The following is a 20,495-nucleotide window of genomic DNA, read 5'->3' as shown; positions in this document are numbered from 1 at the left end:
TCCCACCAACAGTGTAAATGTGTTTCTTTTTCTCCACAACCACAACTCACCAGCATCTGTTGTTCTTTCAGTTTGTTTGCATATGCTTATTTCTTTCATTAATGACCCTTTATTGTCTCACAACAAGGAGGAAAACCAATAAAACAAAAACTACTTCAAATCCTTCCTATTCTTTAAAGTTTTCTGTGTATCTTCTTCCTTTTTTAAGCGACTTTCTTTTCCATTCACCCAAAAGCATTGATCCCTACTTTGTGCTAATGTTAACAGCAAATTTCTTATGGTCCAAATCACATTCCACTTCATGGAATGGTCCTTTGCCATATAAGCATGTCTTTTACGAGATTAAGTCCTTTCAGGGCAAAGGCTGAGTCTTTTTTTCCATTATTTTCTCTCTTGCAATACTGATCACAGTTCTTTGTACTTTGTGGGTATTTAGTACTTTTTTTTTGTCATTGTCATTGAATCGATGGAAGCTAGTTAAATGTTTTATTTTGGCTATGTTCAGTGTTTTTCAGTTCACTATTCAAATTAGACAATTCTACCAGTTGTGGACATGGTTTGTTACTATTAATAATCCTAAGCAGAGGGATGTAACACCATTTTAGAAAATAAAGTGGAGAAAACCAGCCTGTTTTCCCACCTAAAACACTGACCCTAACAGAAAAGAGTACACAGCTTTGTAGAACAATGGAAATGTTTACAGGGTATGGAGCAGACCAAAACAATACAACTGTAGAAATAAAAATTCCCATTATTGCCAAGTAATAGAGAGACATGTAACACTTCAAAGGGGCATATGGCAGAGGAGAGAAGAAGCGTTCATCATTCCATTTAGGGGAGAAAATAAGCGTTTCTTTACGGAGAGAGATCTCACTACATCCAAATTTAATAAGTATAACATAGCCTGGTAAGATTTTAATAAAAAGGAAAATTTTAAGGAAGTTCTCATATTCCAGACTTTTGTCATTTGTGTAGCAGTGATGTGCACCATTTTCATTCAACACTCACAATACATAATACATTTCAGAGTCGAGATAAACTGAGAATTCAGTTTTCTTCCTTCTATTCTTTATTGAATGTTTTAAGTTTATTCTTACATTCCCCTTTAAAGACATGAAATAGCTTGAGAAAAAAATATTTAAAATATGGAGTGATGAATGGCAAGAAGAAAAGAGAAACAACTCATAAAGGGTTATGTAAATTGTAGGAAAAATCATACCTAATGTCTTTGACATTCCCTCTGCCTTGTGTCAGAGCAAACTCCTCAATTCTGATCATGACACAGTGATCTTATCTACGACATGACATCATCTTTTTTTTTCCGTTCAAATTCCCATGCCAGTAAGCCTTTCGACTCTAGGCACTCATTCAAAAATTCAGGAGTGTTCTCAAGTTCTTGTGTGAACCAAGATGTGTCAACCCACAGCAGGTGGTTCAGCTGCTCTGAGATTCTTTGCTGAGTATATCCAGCCTTTGGCTAAAGCATCTAACAAACAATACATTGCTTTGCAATTAGCCACCCGTTCTTATTAGGGTTAATAAATTACCTGCTATTTATAACTGTAGACAACAGGTCAAGGGTGTCACATATGATGGGGCAGAGAAAGTAGTAAAAGTTTGCTAACCTTCAAATTCTATACCAAACACCAACTCCATTCATGAAGGCTTGTCTTCCCTTTCCTATGAAAGCATTCCTTCTCTTGCCTACTTATCCTTTTTACGGTTGCACGAACTTTGCTTTCCCTGCCTTTGTGGACTGATCATATTTTATTGGACTTTTTGAAAATATTTCTAGAACAGGAATAAACTACGTTACAAAGTTTTCAGAGCCTGACTTAGTTTTATAGATTCAGCTGCATGTGTGTTAATCCATTTAAAAAAAACAAAGTCTGAGCTAATAAGAATACACTAGGGTTAGGCCAAGTGACATAAACAGTTGGAAAGAGAAGCCATTGGTAACTACGGTTGTCACCCCTCTTACCTTACTTGCTCCCTCCTTCCAGGACAAATGTGTCCATTTACCCTCACTAGGACGTGCAGTTTCCCACCTTCCAGACCATACTTTCCCTGTTTTGCGGTCTCTATTTAGTGGGATTTTCTATTTGCTGGGAAATATTCTAAATATTTTACCCATCCCACTGAACCATTTGAAATTGTGGGGGTTTATTTGTGGGGATCTTAATGGTTAAATATTAAAAATTCCTAGGCCAAGCATGGTGGCTCCTGTCTGTAATCCCAGGGCTTTGTGGGGCCAAGGTGGGAGGATCACTTTAGCCCAGGAGTTTGAGAGCAGCCTTGGCAACATAGTGAGACCCTGTCTCTATAAAAATGTATAAATTAGCCGGGTGTAGTGGCCTATTCCCGTAGTCCCAGCTACTCAGGAGGCTGAGGTGAGAGGACGGCTTGTGCCCAGGAGTTTGAGGTTGGAATGAGCCATGATAACAGCACTGCACTCCAGCCTGGGCGACAGAACAAGAACCTGCCTCAGGAAAAATAAATAAATAAATAAATAATAAAATTTAATTAAAAAAACAAAAAGAACATTTTAAAAATTTAAAAAATGAAATTTCCTTATGATTCAACCTAATGCCTTATCTCACTTGTGTCTTACAGTGCTATTTTCTGGTGGATAGTATTATAGTGCAGTGTCACACAACTACTCACATACAAAAGCTGGGCTTTAAAACTGCCTCTACGTGGGTTCAAAGCTTGGGATGCTGACCTCCATATTCTGATGTCCCTAGGTAACTCTCCATTGCCTGGCCAAGCAGAAGGGGAGTTAGATCTTTGTCACAAACATATTCATCTTTTAAGTATTTGGTAGCTCTGACATGATAAATCACAGTATCTCAGATTGGGAACTTCTACATTTCTCTATAAAGATGGAGATGTATTTTTTTTTTAGAGTTGTATGAAATGAAATCATTTGATGGTGAATTTCAGCCTCTGCATAGAAATGTACTGTGCCCAGCCTACATGTAAATATGCAGCTCTGCCCAAGTAGCTGTTCTAAAAGTCACTGTTCCAAAATGCGATTTCATTAAGAAATAAATACCGATACTCTCTAATTAAAGTCTGAATAGGTAATAATCTATACAAAATAGCTAACACTTGGAGGAAATCAATTACCAAACCCAGCTGAAAAACTAAAACTGTCTCAACTGTAAAAGAGATGACCAACAAACAAAGAAAATTTATCTATTGAAAACAAATAATGGCATCAAGGTTGTCATTGTACTTCTTAACAAAAATGCTCACAAATCAATAAATTTAAAGAAGGAATCATGGCCTTAAAGTGGTAAATATGTTTCCCAGTCCTCCTCTCCAAGGCAAATCCATTGGCACACACCTGTTGTTATGTAACAAAGTGAATTAGGCAGGTGTGTGGAAGGCTTATCTTTAAGTCATCAAGGATTTCTGCTACTCCTGAGTCTCAGGTTCCTTCATTTGTTTATATAAATGGGCCAATAGTTGTTGAAACACTTCAGAGCACTTAACTAAAGCAAACAAAGCTCTTGAACTTTAAATATCCAACAAGAGAAGCTATTGACAAGTAGGACTTTACTTAGCAAATCTCAGTATTATTTGGAACCTTAATACAATCTTACAGATTGATAAGGAAGCCATACGACCCAGATGCTTATCTTCATTTAGATTCCACATAGAAGACACTGTACTAATTTCAGACAAGGTTCCAAAAACAATGCTCCCGTCTAATAGTTTTGCTTTGTTTTCTTTTTTAATTTTTATTGTTGAGATTGAAGATGAGTTTACCCAATTAGAAAAGGGAAAGAATGTCTTCGACTTGTAGCTTAGCCTTCCAGCTTTCCTATTTCCTCCCAAACTGAAAGGTATTTCAGAAAGCTATCCTGTGATGAGAACCTTCGACTAACATCTCGGTGCCGGATTTCATCTCAATATTCCCAATATCTGAAAGAATTTGCATGAGTCACAGACCCTTCCTAAGCTCCAAAGTCTTGAATCTGTAAGAGAAGGGAGTAAGACTGGATGCAAAGACCTCTTTCAACTCTAATAGATAATTATTTTACTATTTAATGTATTTACAATGATGAAATCAATTGATTGTTTTATACCGATAGCTAGAGAAAGATGCCACAGTACTGTTGTATATAAGGTTGCATAAAATATTCTCAAGTGAAACTAATGGATTCTTTGTTTTGTTTTCTTTGTGTTTAGGAAGAAAATATCAGTGTTTCTTTGGAGATTGGTATTGCAATGGTGTGGAGATGCTGGGTTTCATTCTTCCTTTGGAATTTCATAATCTTACTTTAGTTACTGCTTGGATATGGGTTTCCTTTTGGCACTAAAAGGAAAAACACAAGAGAAAACTCATTCTTTTTTAAAAATTTAAATCACTTAACTTTATTTCCATTTTCCTTTCTAGGCTGACAAATACATTGAATTCTAGCTTGTCTCAACTTTCAGGTTTTCTAATTCGACAGAACTGTTTATCTTCTCATTTCAGACTTAATAGAGCCACCCATTTCTGATAGGAATGCAAGCTTTCTTTACAAGATGCAACGCATTAGACTAAAATAGTTTCTCAGGAAAATTTCAAAACTTCTACTGGCTCCTGGCCTATGATTTTATAACTTATAGTGCAGAAAGGATTAAAGCCATATTCACATCCTTAGCTACCGACTGACTGCCTTTCATTGCAATGAAAGGGAAGCCTGTTTTGTATATACCCTTCACAAAATGGACATGGCTGAGCTCTGCAGTACTTGAGGGCAGGTTCCAACTGCAATGCATTCTTCTTATTTATCTTTTTTTCTGATATAATCACCAGTAATGATGAAGCAAAGTCCAGAAAATCTGTAAAACGACTTTCTTTCCCCTACATTTCCCAGGGCCGCATTAGGGAGCAACGCCCAACATCTTTTCAAGTGTCCTGCTGTGTTTTAAGTTATTTTATTAGGCTGGGCATGGTGGCTCATGCCTGTAATCCCAGCACTTTGAGAGGCTGAGGCAGGCAGATCATTTGAGGTCAGGAGTTTGAGACCAGCCTGACCAACATGGTGAAACCCCATCTCTACTAAAATACAGACATTAGCCGGGCATGGTGGTGGGTGCCTGTAATCTCAGCTACTCAGAAGGCTAAGGCAGGAAAATCACTTGAACAGGGGAGGGGGAGGTTGTAGTGAGTGGAGATCATGTCACTTCACTCCAGCCTGGGCTTCAGAGTGAGACTCCCTCTCAAAAAATAAAAATAATAATAATAAATAGTCATTTTAATTTTTTTTTTGCCTGTATTAGACAGAGTGTGAACTACGGAATGATAAAATGTAGTCTTAGGCACAGATCCTGCAGGGAATAGCTTTTGAAATTCTCCAACATACTAAGTTATAATTGGGTTTTAATGCATAAAATGGCTGAGCAATTTAAATGTTTAGAAAAGAAAACAGTCTTTCCTAGAGTTTATGAAGTGGTAAGCCTATTTCTTATAATGATTAACTGTGAGTCATCCTTTCAAATACAAGCATCCATTAGCATATGCTCCTCACAAGAAATGCTGCAAGGCACTTGCCAGTTTACCAAACTAGTGTCTTATTATGGCAAATTTGTCGCAGATTTTTATCTGAGAAATGAAGATGGCAAGTAACGAACCATGAACCACATTGAGTTTGCTGTCTACCTGCCTTGCCTTACTAGGTGAAGAACAATGTTTTAAAAACATATAATCACTATCTGTCTGCATGTAGTCTTGCTTGGAGACAGAGAATTCACTACATCAGGAGGTCTGTAGTCTACAGAATGTGTCACAGTGACAGAGGCCTGTCCTTGAAGACTTGATCCATCTGCTTGCTTTTTACCAGTGCTTCCCTTTGCCATCAGTTTCTAGTCCCACACCATAAACATCATTTCAGTAATGGTGAGCCCTCCTCCCCTCTTCATGTCAAAGTATGCAGGAAATGCAGGCATCATTACCTCTACATGTCAATTGTGAAAGCTTCTGGGCCCAGAGACAAGTCCTTCTTCCACAACCTTCCTGCCCCTTAAGGAAATGTTTAAATAGAGAAATCATTGGCCTAAGCCTCAGAAGAACAGTGCTTGGAACTGAGCTCCATCACACATTGGTTATACAGCTGAATATTGCTTAAATGTCCTAATGAAAACAATACAATGTGGATACAGTAATAGGCAAATTGGGTTGTTGTAAGTGTCCACTGGGATAAAGCAGACAAAGATAAGGAGGTTTGCAAATGCAATATATCATCGTAAAAGAAATCAGCCCTTTGATTTTTTTTTTTAGCAACAATTCAGAGGCTGAGAGAAGGAAGGCACAGCCAGAAAATCTGAGGTAGTGAGTTCTAAGTTATATTTAAATTAATATAACTTAAATGGAAGACAAATGGGAAAGAAAAATAAGTTAATAAATGCACAAGACAAATAAGTTTGGTTCCTATTGATGCTAGAAGTGTATGTAGTGGTAAGCTGGGCAGCCTTGGGCTATGAACCAGTTGAGATTGCTTATGCTCTACAAAGCATTTTAGTCTGAGAAGAGCTGGAGGTCACATGATTCCTTAGCATTAGCATCCTAACAAGGTCCTTCTGGAAATGTAATGACAGGGAATCTTCAGCCCAGCACTACTGAAAGATACATAGTTGCAGGCAGATGGGCTTCCCATTTCGATTTATCCAGATTTAAACTAAATCTATTAGTTCTTCAGTGGCAAAAACCTCCCAACCAATGAAGTCCACGTATTGTCTGAGTTGACGGGTCAATCAGTGTTGACTTTGTAGCATCAAGTTGGGAGTACAAACTCCCACTCAAGTTGCTTATATTTTCTTTGCTAACAAAACTAGAGGAGCAGCAAAGTTTATCTAAAATTCTCATCTTCAAAGATGTAAAGGACAGGCAGGTAGAGTTACTTTGAATTTAAACTAAGTTCTAATGATAAAGTGCTCAAGTCACTATGAACCAAGCAAATTGTTTAAGGACAAAAAAAAAAAAAACACACACCCACCCACCCATAGGGACATACGGACGGCATGCAATCAGTATGTCAATGCACATTAGATAAAGGTACAATCTAATATAATATATTTATCTGAACCGGTAAATAAATGGTATGATGAAATGTAGTATCAGGATCAAACGTACAGTGTAGAATAATGAGAGCTGGTACACCTACTGACCTTGAGCTTTGAGTGTTAGCTGCATGATCTGGGCTCACCAGCCATTATCAGCACAGTTTACAACCCAACTCAGAAGTCAAGATAGGTGATAAGCAGAGGTTACTGACAATAATGCTATTGTTAGAATACCATTATTAGATTATTACAATATTATTGAATATAATGAGAAATTGTTCTTATAAATATTTCTCAATTTATAAAACATTTCCTGGTTTAATTTCATCCCTATACTAATAAGCCTTGGAGGTGAATATCATTGACTCTATTTTTCAGATAAGGAAAGTGAGGGGTAAGGAATTGAATCTTTCTGAGTCCAAAAGTCTTTGTCTTAATTTTAGGCCATACTACATAAATTCCATTTTCAGATTTGATCCCAGAGTCTTTAGCTAGAATGACGTTAGTATTACTCTGGACTTTGGTTCAGAAAGGAATCTGAAATTGCTCCTTCATAGTTTTACACACTTTGGTTATAGAAGGGCTTGGTAAGCTCTGCAATAATCAGTTGATCACGTGAAGTGGCCTTCAGTATCTACAATTTTCATGAGGGCCCTTTAAGCTCATCTCTCTTTCCCAACTATATGAGCAGGGGGGTGATCCCTGCTGTCCATCACAGACATTGATACAGAAGGATTGATTGCTTCAAAACCAAAAGAAAAATACAGTTCAGATCTACAGATTATGATCATAGAAAAAGCCTGAAAAAATTATTTATACTTAATGTTAACAGTGGCTTTCTGTATGTAATGGAATAATGAGTGATTTTCATTTTCTTCTTCAGGTTTTTTATTCTTAAAATATTTTACAGTAGATATGCATTATATTGTTACTAAAAGAATTAGTTTAAAAATAACAGTGATATACTGATCTGATTTTAGTGAAAAAGAAGTCTGTAAAATGTTCTCCCTTATTGTATTAAGACCCTCACCTTATTCTGTCCTGGTTTTTAAAATATATTCAAATGTGATCCATAGTTACACTGTTATTTATTCATTGCTCTGGTTTGTCTTCTGATTTCTAGCATCTGACAATAACTGCAGGGAATGCTGAGATAAATCCTAGCTCTATCCCTCACTAACTACATGACCTGGAGTAATTCAGCCTCCCCATTTCATCATCTATAAAACAGGAATAATTATGACCTATGTCTTCGTATGCAAGTGAAGTTCTTTAAAATTCTCTAGCTATCCATAATTTTTTCCTCTTCATAAATATAAAACTTATTTCATGTAATTCATTTGACATCTTAAATTGACAGTTTGTATATGTATTCTATCTCACAAATTGGTCAAATGTATAAATGAAAGAAAGGGTATGCAAGGGTGCATACAGTATGAAGTAGGATGTATGGATAAAATGAAGGGTAAATAAAAGCTAGTCACTCACAGTCAAGTAGGACCTAATAGAACCATGTAAATAACCACAATACAAGTTAAATGGGAAGGGAAATTGGGGAAGAGTAAGCCTAATTCCAAATAGAATCTGAATGAAGAAAGACTTAATGTATAAGGTAGCATTTGAATTAGGGTTTTGAAGGAGGATCAGAATTTCATAGGCTGGAAACTGGTACTCACATACAAGAAAAATTGTGAACTTCTGAATTTTCTTTGCATCTCTACCTCTTAGTATTGTGCCTACACAAATCATTTCCTACCATTTCATTGTTCATTATTCTCTGCTTAAAACTAACTCTTTCCTGGTTGAAACTATCAAGGATTGAACATTTCTCTCAAGCTCAAGAAAGAACCAGAGCTTGCACCTGGGAGCAATTTCTCAGAGAGAGGAAAGCCTGGGATCTTCATAGTCCTCCTAGCTATTATGGAAATGGATTCCTGTGACACTTAACAGTAATTTATTGAGCAAAATTTGTATATATATTCTGCAAATTTAAGGATTGAAAACAAGCTGTGTTTTTGTTTGGTTGGTTTGGGTTTAAAACCCTGAAAGTACCTTAATGCATGGATTTATTTACCTGTTCGTTTGGTTGGTTAGTTGGGTTTTTTGCAAAGCACTTCCTTCACAGAGATGGAGGGAGACCAGGTTTCGTATGTTACCACATCTGCGTGGTGGAGATGCCAACAGCTCCTGTATCAGAGGGCTCTTATTAAAAGCACATAACAATAGTAAGAGTTTTATAAATATTTAAAACAAGGAAGATCAAAATCATGTGACCAGAATACACACCTTCGCCATGATCTTTACCTTAATATTTTAGAGATTATTTGTTGTCTCTACAAGTACTGGCATTTGTACTTTCTACAAGTAGAAAACTCGGGCACAGGGAATAAACCCCCAAAGAACAACTTGTCATAAAATGTTAGGTTTTTAATTTTTCATGCCTAGTTAACAGATGAAACCAAAGGCTATATTTAAGTGACCAATAACTTTGTTGCTGTGTTCTCATTGATGCTAGAACCCATATGTCCTCTTGCTAGTGGTTCATCTTTTACCCGTTCTCTTTTATTAATTTATCATCCTAGTCTGTGTGGTATTTATAATAATTGATCATGGTGCACATTTCAGTGAGCATTTGTCAACCCACTCATGTCTCAATGCCCCATGGTTAGGGATATCTTATTATGTGCAGCATTACACAGAGAAGGGTCTCAAGTCCTTATTAAAGATATGAAAAACACTAGGATACAAGTACATATGTATGTCTTTAAGTGACATTTCTTTTATTCCTGTATTTTAGAAGATTAAGCTATCTCAGTAAATATGAATCGTATTGATAGAATGGCTGTGAAAATCAATTTACAGCCAACAGCCCCTTTGTTTTGTGAACCTGTGAAGTTTATTCTTTCTCCAGTACTATAACTGTTACCTGAAGAGCACCAGAGCCTGACACACCTGGAGTGTGTGTATGAACATACACACTTTTACAGCAAGAAATCTTTGAGGACAAGAGGGGTGAGGCAATTGTTAACCCCCATCACCATCAACATGAAAGGGCCATTCACTGGTTACTGACCAGATACTGTGCAAGATTCTTTCAGAGGTGTCTCCATTTAGTTCCTTACAACTACCCTATAAGTTGGATACTATTATTCTTATTTTACTGATGGAAAAAATGAGGCATAACAAAGTTAGCATGTTTAAGAAACCTGTAGATAGTAAGGGCAGAAGCTAGGACTTCAACCCAGACCTGCCTCACTCCAAATGCCACAGTTTTTTTTTTTTTCTTTTTTGAGATGGAGTCTCACTCTGTTGCCCAGGCTGGAATGCAGTGGCGCCATCTTGGCTCACTCCAACCTCCGCCTCCTGGGTTCAAGTGATTCTCCTGCCTCAGCCCCTAGGTAGCTAGGATTATGGGCGCCCGCCACCATGCCCACCTAATTTTTGTATCTTCAGTAGAGATGGGGTTTCACCATGTTGGCCAGGCTGGTCTCAAACTCCTGACCTCGAATGATCCACCCTCCTCGGCCTCCCAAAGTGCTGGGATTACAGGTGTGAGCCACCGCGCCTGGCCTGAAATGCCACGTTCTTAACCACCCTACCTCACTGCCTTCTCACCTCAGGAGGGGGATTCATGGAACAAAGCAGTGGCTAAAATACCAGCCAACTTGATAATGCACAAACTGGTATCAGCAAAGGCCTAAGCAATATCATGTTTCTAAATGGAAGCATCAAGGCGTTGACAGCACAGACACACACACATGCACACACACAGGAATTTTATTAACATCCTCTCCCTGCTGAAACTTTTAATGCGGGCCTACAATGCATTCATTGCAAGGTGCCATTAAGGCCAGGCTCACTTCAAGTGTTACCAATTCATGGGCAGATTAGAGGGCACATTAATAACGTAGTTAATATGAAGTGTTTAGAGCCTCCACATCGGTGACAAATACGACTCAGCCAAATTTCCTGACCACTGAGGCCACGGAGGAACAATTTGGTAGATTTCATCAACAGTTCTAATTATGTTCCTGTCAAGTCGAGAACGAAGTAATCCATAACTGGGGGGTGCTCAGAAACAGTGGCACAGAAGAATAATTTATGCCCAAGGCACAGGGTCCTTTCTGTAGTTAGTGTGCACAACGCTTGACTAACAAGTGGGTTCAAAAAGGAATTTATTAGGGAAAACACAGCCCTCTCGCTTTGAGAGGCTTGTCAGGTGTAAGCTTATCAGGAGTTATGAGGTAATGACTTCTAGGAAGTCTTGTTTATACAAGCATCTGGAGTTCAGGGCTCTTGGCAGCCTCAGAAACTGCAGGTTGTAAGATGCAGGATCTTGGCTCCAAGCCTCACTCAGACTTTTTTCACCCGCTAGATTTGAGCCATGTCTCTTGAGAGGATTTGTGGGCAGACTTTTAAGTGTGACAGGAGGGGAGGCTGGATAGCGGGAGCCAATGAGGAGTCAACTTAGGGAATAGATTTTTAAAAAATAACTGTTCAATCCTCAGATAGCATTATCATCGGAGATACAGGGATAATGTTAGAAGGAAAAAAAAAGGACGCTTTTATGAAGCTATAAATAATGTGCTAATGGAATGTGCAAAGGAATTAAGAACAGTAAACCGAAATGTCATAATACCCCCAACCCTGGGCGTGCTCTCACCTCCTACAACTGAACTATGAGACAGACAATTGGAAAAGAGCAGGGGGAGGAGAGGAAGGAAAGGGGCAAGGTGGGGAGGTTGGGGGAGGAAACGCATCACACAATGTTTGAGTGATTTTCCACTGTGATCTATATTGGGATGCAGCTCCTGTTCTCTCCAACAGGGTAATTTTATACATGGCATTCTTATTAAATATTTCAAAGTGGGGAGGGGAAGGAGGAGGAGGAGTTATGTGTCTGGTGCATATTTTTTAAGAGTTAAAGCTGGTGTTGTTAGCAGAGGCTTGGTTATTAGCACTGATCAACTGTTAATTAAAATAAAATGAAGCTTCTTAAACTTCATCACCTTATTGCAAATTATGCAAAAACCACAACTAATTGCATTATTAGCAAAAATTACATTTAAAAATAGCTTCACACAAAGAACTAAAATTATCTCATCTAAACTCGCTTTTACCAAATGAAGCCTGAGGAGACAGAGCTCTGAGGAAAACAAGGGAAAACAAAGGTTTTTCAGCCTCTCATTCAACGGGGGGAGGAAAGAGGAGGAGAAAAAGAGAGAGAGAGAAAGAGGCAGGGGGAGAGGGAGAGAAAGAGGGAGAGGAAGGGAGGAAGGAAAGAAGAGAAAAAGATTACTAAATACTAATAGAAATCGTGAATAATGCGACATTACTTAAGGTAAACTATTAATATTAGATAAAACATTTAGATAATTCCTACTAAATACAACATGATATGCATTTGGATATAGCCAATTCCTGATCCTTTACAAAAAATTTTCCAGGCAATGAAGTGAGAAAAACCAGGATTCCTTATTACTAAGACCTTCTTTGGTTTTGAAATGTGGGGCCTGGTCAGAAATGGGGTGAAAATAAAGCCCAAGAATGAGGAGAAAGATGTTTGCAAGTCACTGGGCACTTACATGTGAATATATATACATTTTTTTAAAATAGAAGACTATTATTTATTGTTCTTTTTTCCCCAAAGATGCTGCTACACTTCTCCTGGGTAGATAGCCAAGAGCTGCCTGTCTGCAAATGATTCTTCAGGCTTTATTTTGCTACACAGAGACTTCAGGGTGCCCACAGGTCCCTCTGGGCTCTCTCATGTTATACAACTGGCAATATGCTAATGCCAAAAAAGGCAGTGCATTTTATCTTAAGAGCAAGCGCTACACAATAGCTCATTTACAATGAATCATTGTACATTTAATATCATTTTGATTAATTTTTTCCATCACTGTACCCCCTTACTTTTAAGGCCACCTTCATCTTTACTCAGCAACAGCAGGTATTTTAGCAAAAAGTAAAACATTAGATGGACAAAAGGACAATTATCATATACATTTCCAGGAATTCCTTGCTCAACATTGACTGACGCTGCTAAGCTGAACTGAAAGTTCCTTTTGACTGTTAGTCTTGGCCAGGTTTCTCCGGTAGGTGGAGAACACTAGCACTATTCTCCTAATCCAGGAGAGCTAGAGACAAGTCACCTGCTGAAATGTCATCCTGCTTCAGGGTCATGTTGTATAACCCTTTACATAAACAGCAACTGCCTGAGGAGCATCTTACATTCAACTACTCTGAACGAAACCCTGCAAGCTCATTCAGCAAAATGGCCACATTTGCTAACAGAGTAAACTGGCCCATCTGGTGGTGCACCCAACTCACCAAAGTCTGGGAGGAGACAAGCCTACCTGATTTCCCTCTACTCTTTTTAAAATTCCTCTACTGGCCGGGTGCAGTGGCTCATGCCGGTAATACTAACATTTTGGGAGGCCAAGGCAGGTGGATCACCTGGGGTCAAGAGTTCGAGACCAGCCTGGCCAACATGGTGAAATCCCATCTCTACTAAAAATACAAAAATAAACACAAAAGTTAGCCAGATGTAGTGATGTGTGCCTGTAATCCCAGCTACTCAGGAGGCTGAGGCAGGAGAATCCCTGGATCCCAGAGGCAGAGGTTGCAGTGAGCCGAGATTGCGCCACCACACTCCAGCCTGGGCGACAGAGTGGGACTCAGTCAAAAAAAAAAAAAAATTCCTCTACTGCCATCATGCTTTGTAAATTAATTTCTTTTATTTTTTTTTCTCTGTAGGACACCCAAAATTCTCCAAGATTTAGGAGAATTACAGCAGTACTGAACAATTCCAAGGCATTGACTGCACTAACACTTGCAGTTCCAGCAGAGTCAGCGTGTCAGGATCCTTCACAGTGTAAGTGCTCAAGAAATTACCTATGGATTGACCGTTCTGCAAGGAAAATTGCATATTTTCTAAAAAAAACACCCAATGTTACACTTCAAATGTTATAAAAGAATTATTCAACCACATAGTGTTTTGAAAATGTGTAATTTAGAAATAACGTGTAAGGTGAGGAAATCAATTTAGTCATAAGAATTCAGTCAGATCCACAGCATTTGATATCCAGTTCCAAGGCTGTATGTATTGTTACTAGCATTAGCTACAATTTCCTGGGCTATCTGTACTAATAATTACAAGATATCTGCTTGTAGATTTGTAGGCTTTATGGTATGTTGATGCTTTAGTGCTTCTAGGTAGTTTGGTCCTTCTTCAAGATCTAGATTCATCGTTTCTGTGACAAATTTGACACACAAAATTAGCCAATTAGTACCATCATTTGTTGTTCTTTTCCTACTCCTCTTTAAAAAGAGCAGCCAATAGATACCGCTTAAGGCTAAATTTAGGGGAGAGAAAGATCATCTGTCTAAATCAAGGTGGTTAATCCAATTACCACATTTCTCTGAGTATAGCTGCCCTCAGGCTACCATATATCACTGTTCATCTGAAAAGTGTTCTTCAGAGATTTTGCTGGGGAAAATCTGCCAGCATTGTGCTACCCATGCATAGCTCCATAGAACAAGCAAGTGGCAGTAAAATAATACGGATAGCACATATGTTGAGGCTGGCTCCAGGAGCACCCCAACTGTCACTTATGGAGTTATTCCCTATGCAATGGCATTTAGAGTGCATTGACCATCAAAGCTGAGGTGAGACCATGAGTCTCTCTAGTTCTTCATCTGTACAGTTATCATGGGGACACCATGGTCCAAATAACAGCGCTGCAGTGAGGGTGAAATGAAATATTGTACAATTCACACATTTTGCAAGCTATAAAGTTGAAAGAGAAAGAGGTAGAGTCAAAGGTGACTTAGGGACGGGTGCTGTGGCTCACTCCTGTAATCCCAGCACTCTGGAAGGCTGAGGCAGGAGGATTCCTTGAGCCTAGGAGTTTGAAACCAGCCTAGACAACATAGTGAAACTCCATCTCTGCAAAAAATAAAAACATTAGCCAAATACAGTGTCTTGCACCTGTAGTCCCAGCTACTGAGCAGGTTGAGGCAGGAAGATCACTTGAGCCCAGGAGTTTGAAGCTGCAGTGAGCTATGATCGCATCATTGCACTCCAGCCTGGGCAACAGAATGAGACCCTGTCTCTAATAAAATAAAATAAATACAATAAAATAAAAAATCAACATAACTCTACCCGTAATATAAAGGACAAATAAAGAAAAGTCATTTATTTTTTATTTTTTTAAAAGATGACTTAGGTATTTTTCAATGGAGATGGATATTGGAGTAAAACAGTGAGTCATTAACAAAATCATAGTCAGGAGGTGATAACCTGGAAAAGAAGATAAAAAATGTTTGAAAAATGATTGTCTTTGACCAGCATCTTGAAGTGCTGTTGAAAATTACAAGACAGGTCAAGACTGGAATGTACAATTGGGTATTGCATGCATAGATATGAGCTTTGAGGCCCTACTCATGGAAGAATGACAACAACAGATGCTAGCAATTTGAAAACAAAATGTTGTCTAAGAAACAGGGAGAAAGTCAGGCATAGATAGGCTCATGAGACCTAAAGAAGAAGAAAGTGTCGATAAGGAAAAGGCCATTAAATACAGCAGAAAGCACTGAGACAGTCAGTGGTTTTGGTGATTGGAGGGTCATTGGAGCCTTAGAGACAGCAATTGAAGTACAGTAGGGAGGCAGACTCCAGATTACAAGCGGTTAAAAAATGTTCTATGATAATCAGGGGGAGATCAGGCAGATGAAACATTTTCATGATAAAATTGATAATGAAGGAATGACAATAGCAAGGGAGGCAGCTGTGGAGTTTTTTGTTGCTGTTTGCTTTGTTTTTGGAATAAGAGAACTTTGGTATGTAAATGGAGGAACCAACTGATAAGAGTTGAATCTTTGGTAACACCGTGTTGAAAGAAAAACTTCAGCTGATCAAATTTAAAGGAGTTTAACTGAGCAATGAGTGATTCACAAATCGGGCAGCCCCCAGAATCATAGCAGATTCAGAGACACTCCAGCGCAGCCACTTGGTGGAAGAAGATTATATACACAAAAAGGGGAGTGACGTACGGAAATCGGAAGTGAGGTACAGAAACATCTGGATTGGTTACACTCAGCATTTGCCTTATTTGAACACAGTTTGAACACTCTACAGTGTATGAGTGGTTGACACTGACACGGCTGCTGGTATTGGCCAGCCTGTTACAGGCGCACACTCCCAAGTTAGGTTCTCAATCTCATCTACCTATAAAGTTAGGTTGCAGTTCGTCCTCAAGGACTCAAATATAGAAATACGGAGTCCTTCTCAGGCCATATTTAGTTCACTTTAACAACCGGAAAGGTTGGCATCAGTTTTGGAAGGGAGGTACATTCCACCAGAGGTGAGAGAGGAGAGAAGATGCCTAAACCTCCATTTAACTTAACAATGGAAAAGAACTGCCAATGAAGTGGGTGACGACTTCCAGTCTCTTAAAAGAATTACAGGCTACCAGGAACGGGAGTCAGGTCAAACAGCAAAACAAGGCTCAACAAATACACAGCCGTAATATTTATATTACAACATTTAATGAGGGAACTTAGCTAAAGCGATTTTTTAATGTCTTGAGAACAAAACCGCTTGATTTATTGAAGCTTCTACTTTTTATTCCATTGTTCTGAAATCATGTGGCCCTAGTTCGATAGAGTCCCATTGTATCAAAAAGCAGAGTTTAAGAAAAAGTACCTGCTTAATTATGTGTTTACCTCTCAATCAAGTGAAATATTTTAGGAGCTCTAGGTTCTGCTTGTGCAGAGTGAGGGACACAGCCGATGCTGCGATTTCAAAAAAAAAAAAAAAAAAAAAAGAAAGAAATCCAGAATGATACATTGGAAACCTATATTTTTATCATTGATCAATTTTCAAACCTAACAAAAATAATTAAGGAAGGTTTTGGAGAATGTAAAGACTCAATTCTGACATATTCGCAGCACAATTTTAGAAACAAAACAAAACAAAAACTTCCTTCTCCTCTAGTTTCCTTTCTGTTATCATACCCACAAGTTTCAAGAATCTGTCTGTTCATCTCCAAAAAGAAAACTTCAGGACAGGAAGAATAAGAGAAAACAAGAAAATTAGGTTGCTGTCTCACCAGTGAGTTGAAACCCATCAGCAGTAAGCCATTGACTTTAACTGCACATCTTTTGTTATTTTATTTTACTTTTTACTGTTTTTCTTTCTACAATCACGGGCCTACCAACACTGTAATCTCCCAGTGGGAGCCAGGCACAGCACAATAGGATGACCGGGGAGGCGCCAGAAAAACAGGTGATCTCTCTCTTCTTCCCTCTCTGTGTGTACAAGGAGCTTGGCATAAATGAGTTTTACAACAGCCACCAGCCATTGCTTATTTTTTTCTGAGCAATCATCAATATCAGCATCAAGTGGTGCAGTGGCTCCACAATGAGTCGTGGCGGCAGAGTGAGCCCAGCATGCAAACATTTTGGCTAATTTAAAATCCTTGTGCAGCCGAATCAAACATGACAAGACGATGGCAAAAAGAGAGGCTATTATCCCAAATGAGAGTTGGTAGATGGCTGAAATTGGTTTGAGTGGCAGAGACAAAAGAGGGGCAAAGCAGAGAAATAACTGAGAATAATCCCAGATAAAACAGGCTGCTATACATACCTGTGTACAAACAAAAACACACCACAGACACACACACTCAGAGCAGAAACATAATTGCTTCCAAGCTTTAGTACTGGACGGATCAAACATGCAACCAGCTTATAATAAAAATAAATAATAAAATTACATATGATAAGCATTTGTCCAGTCACAGGTAAAGATATATTCTATTTTTTTTTTTTAATACAACTTTTATGCCGGGCAAGGTGGCTCACGTCTGTAATCCTAACACTTTGGGAGGCCGAGGCGGGCAGATCACGAGGTCAGGAGATCAAGACCATCCTAGCTAACACAGTGAAACCGTGTCTCTACTAAAAATACAAAAAAAATTAGCCAGGCGTGGTGGTGAGTGCCTGTAGTCCCAGCTACTCGGGAGGCTGAGGCAGGAGAATGGCGTGAACCTGGGAGGTGGAGCTTGCCATAAGCCAAGATCGTGCCACCGCACTCCAGCCTGGGCAACACAGCAAGACTCCGTATCAAAAAAAAAAAAAAAATACAACTTTTTCCATAGAAATCTCCAATTTTTAGAATATTAAAACAGCCATTTCATATTTAAATAAATGTGCTGATGTCTAATAGCTGTGACTATGGGGAAGACGGGAGTCACTGATTTAGGACTGGCAAATTTTGGCTTAAAGATAGCCCAGTGGGTTGGTGCTGAGAGTCCAAAGATCCCCTGGTCATCAAAAGAATCTGAGAGAGTGGGCTGGAGATGAGGAATTCCTCATGAAAGGCAACAGAGAGCTAAAAAGCAGGCTGATGGGGTCCTGAGCCACGAACCTTGACCACAGCTTACAGTGCCATGGCTTCCACCCTGAGGAAAGATGACCTGTGGGGAGCTGTCTTTTGTAAGATTAACAATTTAAAAGGGTTGAAGAGAATTTTTTCAAATAGTTGTGGCTGCAGACTTTTTACAAAGTAGGTTACAAGGTCAGCCAGCTTTCAGAGCTTTACATTGTGAGGTGTTTTTGTCATTGTTGTTGTTCCAATAGAGAGAGTAGACTTAGGGTGGCATGCAGCTACAAGCCCAAAATATGGATATAAATGAAAGTCTCTTTACCACAGCCTAGGTTTGGGAGATGAGCTTTTCTTTAGTCTGTTCCCCAGAATTATGCCTTATATATAACTGCACATGAGAAGGCATGAAATGGAGACTAAAGCCACCATGACAGTTGACTGTTGCATTCCATCTGCACTCAGCTGGTGAAACACCTTTCTCTTGCCTTAGATCTCCTCCTAGCCAAGCACCTGAAGCCAGGAATTGCGAGGGAACAGAGATCATTATGTGTTTACTCCTATCATACATTCTCAATATCAAGTAAAAATTGGTTCTCATGTTGATAATGATGAAACAAGCTCTAGTGTGGCAACAGAAATTGGGTTTAGTCGGTTTTTCAGTCTATAAAAGTGTTGTCTTTAGTACATGAAGATCACACCACTGACAGTTGGCATTTACAAATTTGTCATTTTTCCCTGGTTTTGATAATGCCTTTGAAACAGTGACTCTCCCTTTTCTGATACTCTAGTGACTAGGGGGACACATGGGTAAGACATTCAATGAATTTTAGAGGAATACAGTGATTTTTTTTTGAAGACGAAAAACAACTGGCCTAGACAGGGATCAAATTCCTGACTTTAGCCTCAACTCACCAGGGTATAACCAAGTAAATTTACCTTAAATAACAATTGTTTAAGGTGAAAATAATTGTCAAGTAATTACACAGGCATACCTCGGAGAAAATGTGGGTTTGGCTCCAGACCACTGCAATAAAGTGAATATCACAGTCAAGTGAGTTACAGGAATTTTTTGATTTTCCAGTGCATTTAAAAGTTACATTTATACCATAATATAGTGTGCAATAGCATTATGTCTAAAAAACAGTTTTTAAATACCTTATTGCTAAGGAATGCTAATGGTCATCTGAGCCTTCAGTGAGTCGTAATCTTTTTGCTGGTGGAGTGTCTTGCCTCAATGTTGATGGCTGCTGATTGATTAGAATGGTGGTTGCTGAAGGCTGGGGTAGCTGTAGCAGTTTTTTAAAAAAGGACAACAATGAAGTTTACCACAGTGATGGAGTCTTCCTTTCATGAAAGATTATCCTGCACACAGGGTAAAACTTTGAAAGAAGTTTTACTACCCACCATAAAACTTCTTTCAAAATTGTAGTCAATCCTCTCAAATCCTGACACTACTTTATCAACTAAGTTTATGTAATATTGTAAATCCTTTGTTGTCATTTCAACAATCTTCACAGCACCTTCGCTAGGAGTAGGTGTCACCTTAAGAAACTACTCATCTGTAAAAGTCTTTTCCTTTTCCATTCAAATTTTATCATGAGATTTCAGCCATTCAGTTGCATCTTCAGGCTCCACTTCTAATTCTAGTTCTCTTGCTATCTCCACCACATCTGCACTTCCATTCTCTACTGAAGTCTTGAATCCCTCAAAGTCATTAATGAGGGTTGGAATCAAGTTCTTCCAAACTCCTGTTAATGTGGATATTTTGACCACCTCTTATGAATCACAAATGTTCTGAATTGCCTCTAGAATGATGAATCCTTCCAGAAGGTTTTCAATGTACTTTACCCAAATCCTTCAGAATCACTATGACAGCTATAGCATTATAAAAGGCATTTATTTATTAAATAATAAGACTTGAAAGTCAAAATTATTTCTTGATCTATGAGCTGCAGAATTGATGTTGTGTATATGAATGAAACCAACATTCATCAACATGTCCATCTCCATCAGAGCTCTTGGGTAACCACAGCTTCATGTATTTTTCATT

General features: G+C 38.6%; 1 protein-coding gene and 1 pseudogene across 32 annotated transcripts in view; both read right to left on the bottom strand.

Moving 5' to 3' along the window:
* ESRRG (estrogen related receptor gamma) overlaps positions 1 to 20,495 on the bottom strand; it is a 640,701-nt gene that overhangs the window by 320,490 nt on the left and 299,716 nt on the right. Inside the window, exon 4 of one of the 32 annotated variants that reach the window (XM_063791940.1) lies at positions 9,131 to 9,243. The exons of the other annotated variants lie outside the window; for them this stretch is intronic. The gene's annotated coding sequence lies outside the window, so the exon portion shown is untranslated. The remainder of the gene's footprint in view (positions 1 to 9,130; positions 9,244 to 20,495) is intronic. 32 annotated transcript variants of the gene reach the window in all.
* LOC134808119 (tigger transposable element-derived protein 1-like) overlaps positions 9,394 to 20,495 on the bottom strand; it is a 36,447-nt pseudogene continuing 25,345 nt past the window's right edge.

The sequence above is a fragment of the Pan troglodytes genome, chromosome 1, assembly GCF_028858775.2.
Source record: "Pan troglodytes isolate AG18354 chromosome 1, NHGRI_mPanTro3-v2.0_pri, whole genome shotgun sequence".
Classification (NCBI taxonomy): Eukaryota; Metazoa; Chordata; class Mammalia; order Primates; family Hominidae; genus Pan; species Pan troglodytes.
This window is presented reverse-complemented; position numbering and strand designations above follow the sequence as displayed.